The sequence below is a fragment of the Varroa jacobsoni genome, unplaced genomic scaffold (assembly GCF_002532875.2).
Source record: "Varroa jacobsoni isolate VJ856 unplaced genomic scaffold, vjacob_1.0 scaffold_655, whole genome shotgun sequence".
In the NCBI taxonomy this organism is placed as follows: Eukaryota; Metazoa; Arthropoda; class Arachnida; order Mesostigmata; family Varroidae; genus Varroa; species Varroa jacobsoni.
Genome location: NW_019213557.1, coordinates 142,882 through 158,670, shown reverse-complemented (window position 1 = coordinate 158,670; position 15,789 = coordinate 142,882).

The window sequence follows — 15,789 nt, the reverse complement described above, 5'->3', positions numbered from 1 at the left end:
TCAAGACCTATCCATGAAAATCTGTTTTCAGTACTACTGGAAAAATTTCCTTTTAAAAGCAAAGATTTCATTAGAGAGTGAAAACAATAAATCTGTTCTTTTACTATCTGTAAAAAGGTTGAACTTTTTGCTTCACGGCTCTTTTTTGCGGCCCTACCCAAAACGATTTTGTCTCTCCTTCATAACACATCACCGTACATCACCCCATGCAAAAATGATGCTATAACTAAGAAAATGACTATATATAAAATATTTATATTCTGAATAAGTATACCAGTATTCAAATGATATTCAATCTATATATATCAATATTTAAATTTCAATATTTAAAATCAATATTCGATATATCAATATTCAAAATACGAATATTCAAAACAAAGTATTTGTGCAAGTGTATTTGATTTCAACGTATATATTTGTGTACATGAACGTATCCTTTACGGTATTCCGCCCGTACGAATGCAACAGGTGGCACGGTGCAGCAACAGTGAAGAGATAGATTTTTTAAGCGATGGTGCATTACAGGCTACAGAGGCAATCTTGTGATATCTACAGATGTTGGCGATAAAACTATCTTATGACATTACTCCGTCATTTTCACGCTGATGTCTTCTAATTATCAGATGAAATGAGAGTCCCCTAACTCGAGCCGAACGAACAAAGCATTTTTATAATTTAGTGAGCTTTGTTTCGCCCGGATCAAGTGAGTTGACTACTCCGGCTTTGTCGACGGACTAGACCGTTGCAAATTTTCAGCGATAACTATGTTTTTGTCCATGTAAGTTGAGGATGACTTCTTCTCGATTCTTCTAGTTGGGTGCGACAAATCAGTCAAATTCTGCACAATGGAATACAATAATTGTTAGTAAAGATAAAACCGAGCAACGAAATTGTGGCTCTGAAAATAACATTTTTTACTTTACGCACGGCCGACTTACTTTACCTTACTTACGTTACCTCAAATTATCTCTTCACGTATCTTTGGCCTTCGACTGATAAAACAAATACAAGGAACTGGAGGATTTACGTATGCATAAAGTCAAGGCTGTTATTTTTTCTATCGTAGTGTCGAGCTAATTAGTCATTTCTAGCCATTGAAAAGCAGCAAGAAAACTCCAAAATGCAAACTGACATTCAATAGAAAGCTTTTTTTGAGTTTAATAAATTATTAGTCAGGCAAAACGACTACACAGATTTCCCCATTTATCACCGTGTACTACCGAGAGCGTTCGTAGATATTACGTCGAACTTGTGATAACACCAGAAAAATATAAGCTATATCTTTGGATTAGACTGTCATAAGCCTGCTCTATTTAAAATTCGCCGTTCCTTTCTTAATACCTTCGACAGGCGCCCCCTACGGTCAATAGGGCTATAAGGTTGTTTAGTGTTTAGATGCAACGTCGTTTCGAAATCAGGTGAGGCGACGGCCGCCAGGGAAAGAGAGAGGCAGAGAAATTAGTTAATAGCGCACCATGGAGTAAGCACGTCAGGCGGAACTCCACCCTATGCTTCGATCTCCGCGAAACCTTTGGTGACTGGGATCAGCCATCACAGGCATTTACCTGGCCGGGTGCGCAATGCATTAGAGCAAAATCTATGTCTCCAACAGACAAACTACTATATTTAGCAGTGTTACACAAAAGACCTGTTCAGTCTGCCACCCTCCGATAATAACCTATGGGTGTTGTATAACTACAACTTAGGAACCACCGAAGTAACTATCAGACGTGTACATAATCAATTCGTTGCCTATTTGACGCCGCGTGTACAGGCGCCTAGCCGCGTCGAAAAATTTAGAACGCTTCAACTCAATTGAAGAAGTCGTTAGGATGATTATTGTCTGCTGGGCATGCAACACAACAGGCTAGTATTGAAATTACGCCCACGATTTGCCCAGTGATTTGATGCAGGGAAGCTAAAGAGATTAAGGCAGTATTTTTCTGTGATGGTAGATAATTTTATTGTAGGTTCCATGGAGAGAGCATTTGTACCGCGTGTAGGATTTATAGCATTTCTAATTCTAGCAACAATCTCGTAACATACCACGTGTGATTGGTCGATTTTGTTATTGCTGCGAGATCTGTTTGGAACCTCTCAGAACAGATATATTCTTGGAATTTGGATATTATTAGTATATTGAGGGCAAAAGGCAAATTGAGCAGAATGTTATTTTGCTTTGTTTACGATCTTTGGAGACAAAGCTGCCAAGCGAAAATAAGCTTTCAGTGTCAGATGGAAAGTTATAAAATTTAATTTTTGCGTCTTTCCAACGACTGCGTTTGAGATCTAGGTGAATTTACGGGTCTAAGGAATCAAAGCGCGATTATTCAAACATAGTTTGATTTCGGAATCTCGCTGGGAGTGCTTGCCAAGCATTTGTACATCGGAAATTAGATTATACAGAAGCTCTTATTGCAGACGCCATGCGGAAAACGGTCTGGCAAAAGATACTTTGAAACACTTGCTTTTTGGATAGCTGCACCCCCTTACGTTAAACTTATGGTAAGCGCATTAGAAGACTCTAAAATACATTATTCATGTTCCATGGATTATTAAACAAACCTGGGAAAAAGTAGAATGGCGATTGTCATAGTTTGCGGGAAGCACTGAAATCGCGGTACTACTATATACTGCATATAACATTCAAATTCCATGTAGTGACAGTCCAGCAAGATGTTAAAATGCAGGTCGAAAGCCAGCAATCACACAAGTTACCACAAGTGATGTCGATCGGTTGATTCCTATTATCATGCTGAGTATCACAAACGCTTCGGGCCTGTCTTCAGCTTGACCTGTTGACCAAGGCAAACGCCGCCGTCTTGGCTCACTGCTTACATTCCAGTACGTATTGTCTAAGAAACTGGGATTCGTCCGTCGCGCAAACTCACATCTACTGCCTCGAGAAGAGATGTCGACCGAATCTGACGGAGTCTCATGGCGATCTGGCCCGATTCCGGGTCTCGGGTCGGATCCTTTCGCACATGGGCGCTTACGACCACGATGGTGGCGACAGCGGCGGCTGCGGAAAGCTATGAGATTGACTTCGGCTCTCCACCCATCGAATTCTGAGGGGGCAGTGGTCGACTAGGCCGACTAGGGCCACCGACTAGGAGGACAGCCTCGACGAAGTACATCTCCCCTTGCTCACCGGGTCGGCAGGCCAAAAGGCAGAACTGTCGCTGTAGCAGACCAAGCTATCCAACCAACAACGTTGGACGTACCAACCCGGTCCAACACCTTGTGCTAAACCACGCTGCTTGCCAATAGAGCACGATCCCGTCAGCCGCTTCTATCGCCACTACCGCAGCTGCCAATATGACGACTAGTATGTGCCGCTGTTTCGTTGTGACACCGGTCCCCACCCTGGCGTTTTGCCTAACTGGCAGCAGCAGCATTGGGTCCTGCTCGGTCTTTCTTTTTTCTCTCTTCTCGTAATGTCGCGTGAAACGGACCTAGCTAGCTAGGTAGACGGTGGTTGCTGACAGACAGGCAGTGCTGCTCCGTAAGAAGCGACAAGGGCGTTCCTGCAACTCTGGTGGAGTCGCTCGACAATGGTTCGACCGACTAGTCGACAAGGATGGTGCATGGACTGCCGCGCGGACTGGGGGGTGGAACACATCATGGGGATGAGTACTAGGGCGTATGGACCGTAGGAAGCGTGGTGGCGCCTGCCGCCATGGACGACTTTGGTGGCAGCGGTTCCGACGATGATCGGTTAGGCAACCAATGAATGAAGGAGGGCGAGTCCAATTCTCTATTGCTATGGTCAGATTTGGGTGGCAGGTCCGCCACCGTCGCTAGCCAAACGATCCAGAAGACTGCTAACGACTGCCTGACTGACAACTGTATGCCTTTCTAGCCCACCTCTTATGCTGCGCAAGTATCCACCCCGTCGTCGTCGTCGTGGTCATCGTGGTGTAGTCCGAACGACGATGGGTGAGAGACACCGAACGAATGAGCACCCACGGTATGACAACGACTGGCATGAATCAAACCCCCGGATTTGGCAAGCAATCCCAACGTGAGGGATGACGGCTTTCCACCGAGGCGATCCGCGACGCCACCCTTCTAGACGGATGCACCAACAACGGGCGACTAACGGATAGATGAACGCAGAGAGACGCCGCAGCTGTGTCTCGGCACCGTTAGCCTGAAGCACTCTTAGTTCGGTGTCCGTGGTACAGCACGGGACAGTCGGGTTAACCCCAAAACAAACTCGGGGGGAATCATCGTCAACGATGTCGTCATTGTGGGCGCTGGCGCCGCTGCTAGGGTTGATGACGTTCGATTTTGCGTAGGAAGGGGATCGAAATATCGACGGCTAGTTTGCGGGATTTTGCAAAAGGAAAGACAGAAACGCTCAGCGGCAGCACCAGAAGTGTCTTTTGCAGGGACAGCCTCAGCATCGGTGGCGGTCAAAGTTAAAATACTACTAATAGTATGAGGAAACACGTAAGGGTGAAAACGAGAAAAAGAGGCAGAGATTAGGGTAAAAGATAGGAGGAGAGCCGGCAATACAAGAAGGTGAGAAAGAGAAAGAAAGGCAGCAAGAATAGGAGGATTGGCCCTCTTTGGCTGGAAGATGGGTTAACGCACGTAAGCTCACCACCCATTTGACCTCAAGCCCAACCCTGCGACCACGAGCCACCCTCAATCCCTATTTTCACTCATACGCCGCATAAAACAACCCCTTATTGCTTAGCTTGAAAAAAGGGAGTCATGTCTTCAAAGAAATAGTGATATAACACAATCAGGAGCAACAACAGCGGCAGAATTTGAAGGGTAATCAGACGAAAGCGATCTGCTGCAGTAAGTGGATAGGTTGCGCAGGGCTCGGTTCCTCGGACCAACGAACGCTGCTGGCGTGTTTCTCTGGCGGACGGCCGCCTACGAACCCGCAGCTGCCAAGATCGTCTCATATAAGGCGGTAGACAGGTAAATAGGTGGGTGAGACTGGTAAAGGGCGCGGACTAAGTGCCCTGCCCTTGTCCTCCTAAACCAAAGGCTAAGCTTCTCTCACATTTAGCTGCCATCCCTTACCCTCGAGTTAACCTCAGTAACCTCATTGACCCGCTGGTGGCTATTAATAGGCCTGCGCCCTAGACGTCGACAAACGAGCCACGGCTTGCGCGCGCTGGCCGACCGAACGCAGCGGCAGACGGGCGGTGCCAACAGCCGCAAAAAGATGGTAAGCGGCATGTTGTTATCGTTTACCTCAGAATCGTGAAGGGATAAGCATGGAGGGCTAAGACGGCCACAGTGATCGCTAACATATAGTGCAGCCGCTACTGAGATGGGAAAGATTATAGCGAATGGGCAACAAGTGGACAGAGGCTCGGGCGAAGCGACGAGATTGTGGGTGCAGCCTGCCCGGTTGAACAGGAAAACAGCGATCCACAACGACGAATAACGAAAAGAGCTTTTGTCCCTGAAAGAGAAACAACATCGTTCAACAGCCACTTATGTTGCTTGTAATAGATAATAGTGGTCCACTGGCTGTCGCTGGGAAAACGGCCAAACAGACCAATGCTTAGGCCACTGCGACCGCTGAAGGGGGTTGCTAGGAAGATACAAAGGAGATTGTCTGGACTTGTCGAAGGCAATGGAGTCAAGCTTAAACAACAAGATAAGTGGCCTGGGGAAGAAATGGGACACGGCAACATGTGCCTAGGGACGTATTATCAATGCCATGGGGTTTAAAGGGTTTAAAAGGAGAGTATATATCAGTATGGTCACTTCGTTCTTACTAAAAGCTACGATATCATCCCTCTATACGCTGCCTCAAGACTCTTCACAGTCTTTCTTGTAAACCATCTTTAATGGATGCTGACGACGTTATCAATAATAATACCCTTGCAAGCATGTTATGGTGTTGTCAGTAATTGTCATTAAGTGTTTAATCTTTATATTAGTTAAGTGTCTTTCTTTAAAAATCGGTAGATTTTTTAAAATTAAAATTCAAGTAGTGAATATTTTTAAAATAATTTTATACGACACTTATATATTATTTATTATTGCGATTTTTAAAACGATGCTGCATGAACACGCATTTCGCCTTGGTGTAATGCATTTTTGCGGTTTTCGCCATTTTTTTACTAAACACCTTATTTACTGGGCAATTAAGACACTTGATAAAAATTTTGCCAAAAATATCTTGATATATAAGGCGTCCTTTCACTTAAATACCTTTTATTCTGTAGTACACGCATTTAAATAACTCATCTAATTATTTATTATGCGTTTATCTATTCTTTACATATACACAGACGACATATCGTTTGCCATATTAAGTTAATTTTAAGTAATTTGGCATTAATAGAACACCCCCATAGATTCGCTTTACCTATAATTTATTCGCCTGAGTGGTAAGCGTAATAGAATCGTTGCGCCTTCTCTGAACGTGTCCACTTTGAAAACGATGTTGGCCGGTTAAGCTTGTCAGCGCTCAGTACTTATACAGCCCTTCACCACTAACATAAAACTATATATATATATATACCTTTACCAGCTTGTATGAATATGATCTAATCTGTTATGCCAATTTCCGGCAGATATGTTTATAATAATAGCACATAAAAGCAAATCTTTGTATCACATGTAACGCTACCCAAATGGAGTCTGTTTAATGCGGTTTGTCTTGCAATAAAGTGGCCTAGCCATTTTACAAAAATCATAATCGGTGCTATTAAAGCAACCGTTTTTTGCCCCAGTGAGCCATGAGAGACATTCTATTGTCACATCAAATTTATAGGCACACATTGTATTTGCTGAGATCCGCCTGAATTCCGCCGTCTCCGTCCTTACACTCATATTGCCATATATAATATTTAGTGTCAGCATCTTAACTCTACCCTTATAGGGGTAAAATATAATATAAAGAATAATACATATTAGCCTACGATGTTAGTGGGTATACTGCAAAACGCCTTGTCTTTTTATGAGCTACAGAGAAAATTTTACAAAGAGAGATACATATACATATATAATGCTTCATATCTTGGTAATATGCCGCCGTGTACGTTATTCTAAGTGGAAACTCCACCTGGCCTTTTCGCTCTCTCCGTCAGTACAGGAGTTGAGAGCTGTTATTGAATGTGGAGAAGGCTGGTATTTTGCGGCGGCCAGGAAGCATTACGCAAAATCAACGTTTCTAGGCACACGTCAAAGTCCTTGGGCCGTAAAACCCGGCCTAGGCCTCATTGACTGTCCAGTGCCCCCATCGTCCATGATTCGATACAAGGCGGTGCGGGGATAGCGGCAGCAGCAACGATGACGGCTTTAGGGTAGTTCGGGGTTGCGTGCGGGGATAGTGGGTACAAGTTGATTATGTCCGGGCGGAGTCGCCTAGCAGGCAAACGCCCTGGGGAGTCAGCAACGGAGATCGAAAGATGGATCATACCACCTACCTATCCGTGCACTACCTGTGTATAGGACGTCGTGCACCGACAGATCCTGGCAACGCGAGCACGCGGTAAGGTGGCGGAGCTGAAGCGCGTTCTTTCTCTTTTTGCCTAATCTGAGTTTAGACGGCCTACAGGATCATCTTGAAATCCACGGAACTCTAGATATTTCTCTCTTCTCTCTAAAAATGGGCAGCAGCAGCAGCAGCAGCAGCGGTAAACGCAAGCCCATCTTTGGCTGTCGCGTACAGCGATAGCATGCTTATAGTGTCAACGACAGTGCCACGATGACAAGCGCCGCAACCAGCAAAGTTTAAGCAAGTACGTATCTATGAAAGCCAATATGAATGTTAAACTGAAATGGCGCCCTAAGGCGGCCAGCCATTGATCGAAAAAGCTGCACAAGAGCGAGATAAATTGAATTTGCTTGCTCAGTCTGTATATGCCAAAGCTTTCTTTGTCTGAGCACGACTTTATGAAAGCGTCAACCACTGCTGCTGCTTTTGCCATCATCATCGGTCGCAAGTGCCGATACCTAGCTTGAGGCTGTGATGGTGCTTGAAGTAAGAGTTTCATTCGTGAAGAATTGTTTGTATGCCCTGTTGGGCCTATAGACGCGAACAGATACAAAGTACACGCTCGCTGACGGACACGCGGTACATGCTATAGGTCACGCGGACCACAAACCGCGGCATCATAGCCGCTTCTTTCTCTTTTGTGCCGGGACATCACTCGCTGGGTCATATGTCTATTTGCCAGATTTGATAGCGAATATGTTCTGCATTGTTTGTAGGTAGATATTTAAAAAGTGAAAGAACAAACAAGCGCTGGAGGGTACTAGTGGTACTAACGGTAAATGTCCTGAGATAGCTAAATAATCATAGTAAACTTATGTACTGGCAAAGGAAGATTGTCGAATCGTTAAGAAGACTATCATATTTTTCAACAGAGGCATTTGTTTTGGCAGAACGCAATGAGGCTGTTGTTTCAACTCAATATAGAATTTTAGCTTTGTAGCTGATTTAGGACTATAATAAAATAAATGGAAACTGCCTGAATAATAATAATATTATTTTCGTAGGTAGATTTAAACATGTTCATTTATAAAAGCTGATTCGAATGTGCCGAAAATTATCTAACCCTCGTCATCTGATTGCGAAAAAAAATTTAGCTATCGTAAAAAATGATTTTACTGATTACGTAACTATATATTCAAGCTATACATTCATAAAGATAATGTCTTCTAGAGCAATACTGCAATACTTAACTTCAGCGAACTTTCAACCTGGGAGGTCAAATGAAAGAGTAAATTTTAATTCAAATCAGTTACACTTATTTGAAATAATTAAAAGTGTGTTGTATTATAAAAACGGTCAGGCCAGCTGCTCTTTAAGCATTTCCACCAAAATATAACATAGCAATAGCACATGCGTTTGACTTAGAAAAAAAAAAGGCGGATCACATGGATGAATATATCAAAGTGACAACGGTATTTGAATGATTCAAGAAAGACCTGGTTCACGATTTGCCAAATTGACGTTTAGTTTTGTACGGTTTTTGCAGGAAATATAATTTCCTGCAATCTAATTTCGTCAGTGAACGTTTGTTAGCGTGGAAATACCCATCTACGTGTCAGACTTCGAGTTTTTTGTTTCGTCCGTCGAGTAGTTTAAAAACACTTATTATTTAAAATGGTCAACTTACTTTATATTCGAAGCACACTGCCGTCTCCGGACTGTTTTTTCTTCTGTAATGACCCCAACAACTCGCTAGGCCAATAGTGATATTAACGATCGGGTATAAACGAAACGCTGGATTCTCGACGTCCATCGAATGCTTATTTGCTATTTTGACTAAATTTCACCATTTTCGAACATCTTTACATGTGACGGAACGCAACGACTCTATTCGTTATAGCTAATACTAGGCACGCAACTGTCCTCGATCTTGAATAGCACGGAGCGCTTCTGTATACCCTTTGAAAGCACGAGGCCAGGCTTGGCATTGTTCTTCAAACAATGCTCGATCCGTCAACAGCTCGAACAGTTCCCAACGTCAGATTATGTCGGCTACTCAAATGCTACTTGGGAAAATAATAGGGCGTTACCTAGCTGGTAAGTAAGTTACAAGTGCTGCGACTAAGTAACAAAACCGTTGCGGTCATAACGTGTGTCGACTAAAATATTTCAATTTATCTTTTCAAGTTTGATAGAAAATGTTCTTCGAAGACAGAGCATTTTCTAACAAACGTTAGGTTCTTACACACATATATATATATATATATATATATATAGGTAGACACACCCAGAGGCGTACACGAATGTTAAAATTAGACTTGTATGTTACTAACTGCTTCTTACTTTTTGTCTCGAGCTTGTCCGGCTAGTCAAGTGAAGCTGTCCTAAGCTACTGTAAAGTTGGTGACCAGGAGGTCTAGAGGACGTTAAAGAAGTGCCGCAGCTACAGCAGAACCTTCATCGAGGAACTCCCTTCCAGCTATTACAGCAATCGTTATTGGTTATGCTGCTGATAGTGCTTCTACTGCTGATGGTAATGTTTCGGCTGCTGTTCCTTCTGTAACCCGAGAAAACGGAAAAAATAGAATCGCGCATTATTGTTTTGATGGAAGGCGAACAGTCCATAAATATTGGCTTGTCGCACGAATGCCCGCTAAGTACAGTTTAGAAGTTTTTATTGTTCAGATCTATCGAATGGAGGTTGAAAAATTCGGCAAGCGTACGACCACTACGCGTCACAGTCTGCATTCACTGAACGAGACAGCGTATTCTCGTTTTTCTCTCTCGATCTCTCTCGAGGAAGGCTGAACATAGAATGGAAGGAGCTAACGCGCTGGAGAGTATATGCCTGCAACCCATATCCACTAGTAGGACTATAACGTCGAAAATCTATCAAAAAAAGAAAATTGTTCCTATATGTATTGTTGTCGTTGTTATTGTCGCGAATACTTGCTTGAGTTATGGTGATCCTATGCCCTAGCATACACACAAACACACACTCACACAAAGACCAACAGAATGCACATGTGAACGGCAAATCGCCAATCTGGTCTAGTAGTAACAGTTTAAACTGTCGCGCCAGTGCACAGGTTCAATGCCGCACTGCTGATGATAGTTCCTTCTGTTCTGCGGGCCCATTCATTTTTGGCGCTGGAACAGATAGTCGTTCACATAGAGTACCACATCAAATCAATAATAGAAAAATAAGTATGTCAAAAAAGACAGCGGTATATATATATTGTGCAGTATACTCTCGTTGGCAGAATTTGGGATTCAATCATGTCGAAGCGTGCGACAGTCTCGTAGAGCTATAAAAAAAAGTGCTCAAAATCTAATATGGAGTAGAAAAAAAATCGAGACTGATTTTTAGGAGGTGTGGACACGTAGTCAGTTTAATAATTATGAACACTTCATCAATTCGTATTGATTTGAAACATTGCAATGAAAGTAACAGAGCCAGTGATTTAAAATCGATTACGCTCACTATAGAATTTAAAGGACAGAGTTGCATCCAAGCACGAACTAAATGCCGTCTTCAAGCCCGTAGTTGCGGGAGAAACAACTATTTAAATACACATATGTAAGTATACTCACATTATCTATAAAAATATCACTGGAAGTGTCATTCTGTACTCAGAGATGTAATGCATCATTTGATTAGTAAATTCGCATTAGGTTTGGCATTATAATAATTACTGATCTTTTAGCCTGAAACAGACCGTCTGTGGATTCCTGTGTAGCACCTGCGTCGAGAGCATCGACTTTCGTGAATTATAGGGCCTACAACGGCGGACTTCCACGCACATGTCATTTCAAGGAAATTAAACTGCGTGGCGAGCCAGGACGCTGGGTGACAAATGGCGTTGGATGATGGCAACCAATGTAAGAGATACCACGACGTTGACGTGACCTAATGAACAAACTGATGAGTAGGCAGCATACTTCTTTTATATTAAACAAAAGAGATTTCAATTTGCCGCTTAGCTGATTAAGGCCTCCATGCGAATAGCAGCGACTGCAAATGCGAATGTGATGTTCATGATATGAGCTATCTGATGTGCAATATCACCGTGGCAATGTTTATGTCCACTACGCTTCTGGACATAGAATAGAGGTATACCGCAACGAATTTATTCATATTACTTTAATATTATGCATATAGTGTCTATCCGCGCACAAAAATGGAGACCGCCTTCGACAGCCAACGGTGATTTAGCACTAACTCTTTTTCAACTAGGCAATTCTTACAACGCTCAAATCAAAGGCTATAAAGCTGCGGGAGTCGGATCAAAGTATGACCCATTTATAGCTCTGGCATTTATCTGCCTCCTCTTATGAAGTATTCTATTGCACAGAATTCGTTCGCAATCTAACTAGACTTTCACCAGTTTTGAAGAGAAGCACCAGCTTTGTCATTGTACCCAAATCGCCATTTTAATTAATGTTATTGGCACGAAAACAGTCAAGTGTATTATGCTGTCGCACATCTATTGGCGGCTAATCCTGACTTTATTGTAGAAATATAGAAGGGGAGAAATCTTTAATGAATACTCTCGATAAGCCTGCTTGTAATCTATATTAGGTTGAATAGCAATGTTGTCCCTTTTCACTAAACCGGTTGCAAAAAATCATTTGGATCTGCACATGTGACACCCAGCGTCTCGTAAGAACAGACGATATGATTCTAATAAATAACATCTGAAAACAAGACGTAACTACGTTTATAGCAAAAAATGTTACGTGAATTTGAATAGAAATCATGGCTAATTTTTATTTCTGTATATATACCATATTGGCTAGGTTTTTCTCCATAGACTTGCATATGTTCGAGGTCATAAAATATCCAGAGGTCCGACATAGTGATCTTACTCACGAAACGTTGATTTAGGGCGCGGCCATGCTATAATATTATACCCGAAAATAAAAGCCTTTTAGCCGACTAAACGGCATGTTTCACGTTCATCTATCAACAACAAAAACGTTGATCCTATCCAATGCAAGCTCTTTCTATAGCCTTAACCAAGTCTTACTGAAGCAAAGTTTGGTCACTAGTGCTAGTAAAAACAGCAAAAGCCAGGAGAAATTATGGCGTTAAGGTGCCTGCATTACTGCCAGCTGCGGACACAGACAGCAATGGAACATAGTAAGACCGCTGAAGTCGCTTGCTCATTGGAGTCACTGGGTAGACTGGGTTAAGTTTGCCTTTTACGTGACGAATCTGTAGGGGCAACAGCTCTGCCCTTGCGAGCAAAAGCAGAACGATTGGTTGGACCGTCATACTTTGGAGACAAGCGAAAACGATCCAGGGATTATAAAGACGGGTCCCATACCCCGTCAGAGTACCTAGTCTGCCAGCGCTGCTATCGAGGATTAAGAAACGCTGGAGAACGCCTACAACGGAGAACTGTGCTGACGAGTAGGGGCACTGAAGAGTATTAGTACTCTATGGAATGGCTCTTTCCCAGAACTTCCGAGGAAAAGTGCTTTTGCGTGCGGTTCACGTACCATAAACCTAAACAAGCTTCAGTGTATTGTAGTATAAGGACTAGGCCAACTGACAAGACATGCTGGTGACATAGAAAGTCAGAAGCAGTAGACTCTACCAAAGTTGTCCAGCAGTAGATCATGACAGGTAAGCAGCATTGTAAAACAAGAGTGAAGGTGGCCAGGACTGCCCTAGATGAGGATCAGTTTGATGATGCCGCATGGACGGCACGGAGGCAAAGAATGAGGTCAGAACGTCGTTAGTACAGCCGCACCCAGGATCGTCTTTTGTTTTTGTTCTTTTGAGCTATCTCCCTCAACCTCTATACCCCTTCTCTCTGTATCCCTTGCAATGGGCGCTTTTTCCTCCCTTCAACCTGCCCGTTTTGGGACTGACGTGGTGCGCGGCCCACCGGACGCTACTTGCCAATAGAGGCCCTGACGTAGATCTAGTAGCGTTTAGCAGCAGAGGCAGGAGAAATGGCACAGTTGAGCAGGGTTGAAGCCGTAGCCGAATCGGCTCACGCGACCAGGCGGACTACGAAAGGTGGGCGGCGTCCGCGGCAGGTTCGGGTAGCTGGGAAGGGTAGCAAAACAAAAGATGGGCCTAAACAACTGCCGGTACAGCGCCCAGCCACTGGCGGACATCGAGTTGGAACAATGTCTTAGGACGTCTTGAGCTAGCTAAACAGGCACAGGAACCTTTATTCTCTGCTTCTCTGCCACGCCTTCCATTAAGAAGGAGAATATACAGGCAGCTTTGGTGAATAGCTTTCTTCGCTCATGGTCAGAACTGCCCTGTCAGTGAGATTCTGGTTGCTGATGGCAGAAAATCGACAAGACAGGGCCTTACTCGAGGCTTGCTCGGTCAGTTGAGGTGTTAAAACGACGATGAACGAGTCCCGGGCTAGCATGGTGGAAACGCAGCTAGGAAGCAGCCGATATGGGTAAGGGGGTGCTTAATAGAAGAGCCAATGCATTATTTTATTCCACGTGATGCGAACATGTATAACAAAGTTACACTTACATTGTTGGCGGCGATGTTATTGCGGTACAAAGCAAGACGGTTATCGATAATAAGCACTCGACTGAGGTAAAGGCCACAGATTTATTCGATAAACTGTTTCTACTAGTGACAGTAATAAAATACTTTGAAGATTATGAATTACGGGAAATTCGTACGCCTAGAACCAGCATGTATGTAGCCAGTTCAGGGTAATGGTTAGTTGTACCTTTCTCGTTAATTTTAATTGTGCTACGTACGGTTACCGACGCCCCTTTTTTTGGAAATTATTCGGCAGGCTCACGATGATATGCATAATGGTAAAGCATAGCTTGGACGAATCAATCTACTTGTTTCGTTTGGTGCGATATAGACTTCACAGGACCTTTTCATGGCCTTGTGTTTTCTCCTATACCAACGTATTAAATTTCTGAACTCGTTTGTTTAACTCTGAGTGTTTGATAATAGTTCGTTATCCGCACTCCGTCAAGAAACTAGTGTCGAACATAATTGGCGAAAACTTACCTCCGGTATTATAATTTGACTATGCAAAGCGGCTAATATTATTTAGAGAATGTTTCTATCTTTATTATTTAGCAGGGAATACGCTCGACTTAATACAAATTAATTGGGGTTAGTCCCCAATGGGGGGCAATCCCCATAAACGTGCATGGCATTAAGAAAAATAAACAGTAGAAATGTTTCGGATGTCTTCTTATTGAATAAATTTTTTGCATAAGAATTGAAAACAATGATTTCTACAAAGCACTCTAATAAAACTTCTCTAGATATGGAAATTTTATTCCTACATGAATAAAAACATCATACAACGCTGTAGTCATGATAAGAACAAATATCAATAAGGATCACTACCTTGAAAACTTCTCTACCTACCTGTCGTTCTGAAGATGAACCCCCAAGTTACCATAGAAGTTAGCAAAAATCTGAGCAAAATCACAGTTACTGATAGAAATATCACGCTGAAGATAAAGTTTAGGTTAGTCTAGATGACATATTGACGATCAAAGATCGTCGTAAGGCGAGCAAAAAGAGTTAATATAAGTCTGGAACTTAATCGGATTTTAAGAAGGTAACCTCGCTCACCACAGATCTACGTGAAGGGAGTTGGCCTTTACCGAAGTGCGCCTTCCTTTCAGCCAGACTGGACTGTTTGACTTAACCGTGCGGCTGTTATTGTACCGAACTCGCAAGGCTATTGCCACATAGCGGCGGTCGGGTCGCTTCTTGACCACAGGCGTTTCCTGACCGTGTTCCTGGTTTTAACCATTGGAAGACTCAGGATGCGGAACTCACTGACGAATTCCAAAAGAAGCGGCAGAGTGGCCAGCTGCCACTCTGCCGCCTCTTTTGAGTCTACCGTGCGTTAAATCGTGCTAGCGCTGCCTTCCTTATAGGCGACAACGTTTTCTGTACCGTCACAGCCGATCACATCGCTGGCTTGGCGGTGATGGAGCTGCTGGAAGTAGTTGAGGGAGAGGGGTGGTAGTTGTGTCCTCTACTAGCCCATACGAAGTTTCGGCGAGAGTGAGGAAAAGAGGAAGTGAGTCAGTGAGAGACCAGAGGCTGGTAAGCGCTCTCCGGGCTGACTTCTGAGCGGCCGTTGGTCGCTTCGTAGTCTCATCTCTCTCACTCTTACTTTACTTCCCTCGGTGTGCTGGGTGATGGCACCGCCGAGTTATGCAGAGCGTCGAGCCTCTACAGGGTGGAGTCCCAGCCGCCGTTCAAACCCCTAAGAGCCGGCCGTACCTATCCCGACCACGTTCCCCCTTCACGAGCTATATCCCCGCACACGAAGCTAGAGGTACATAGTCATACTATGTACCTCCAGCTTCGTGTTGTCGGCGCTGCTTCTGCTCCTGCG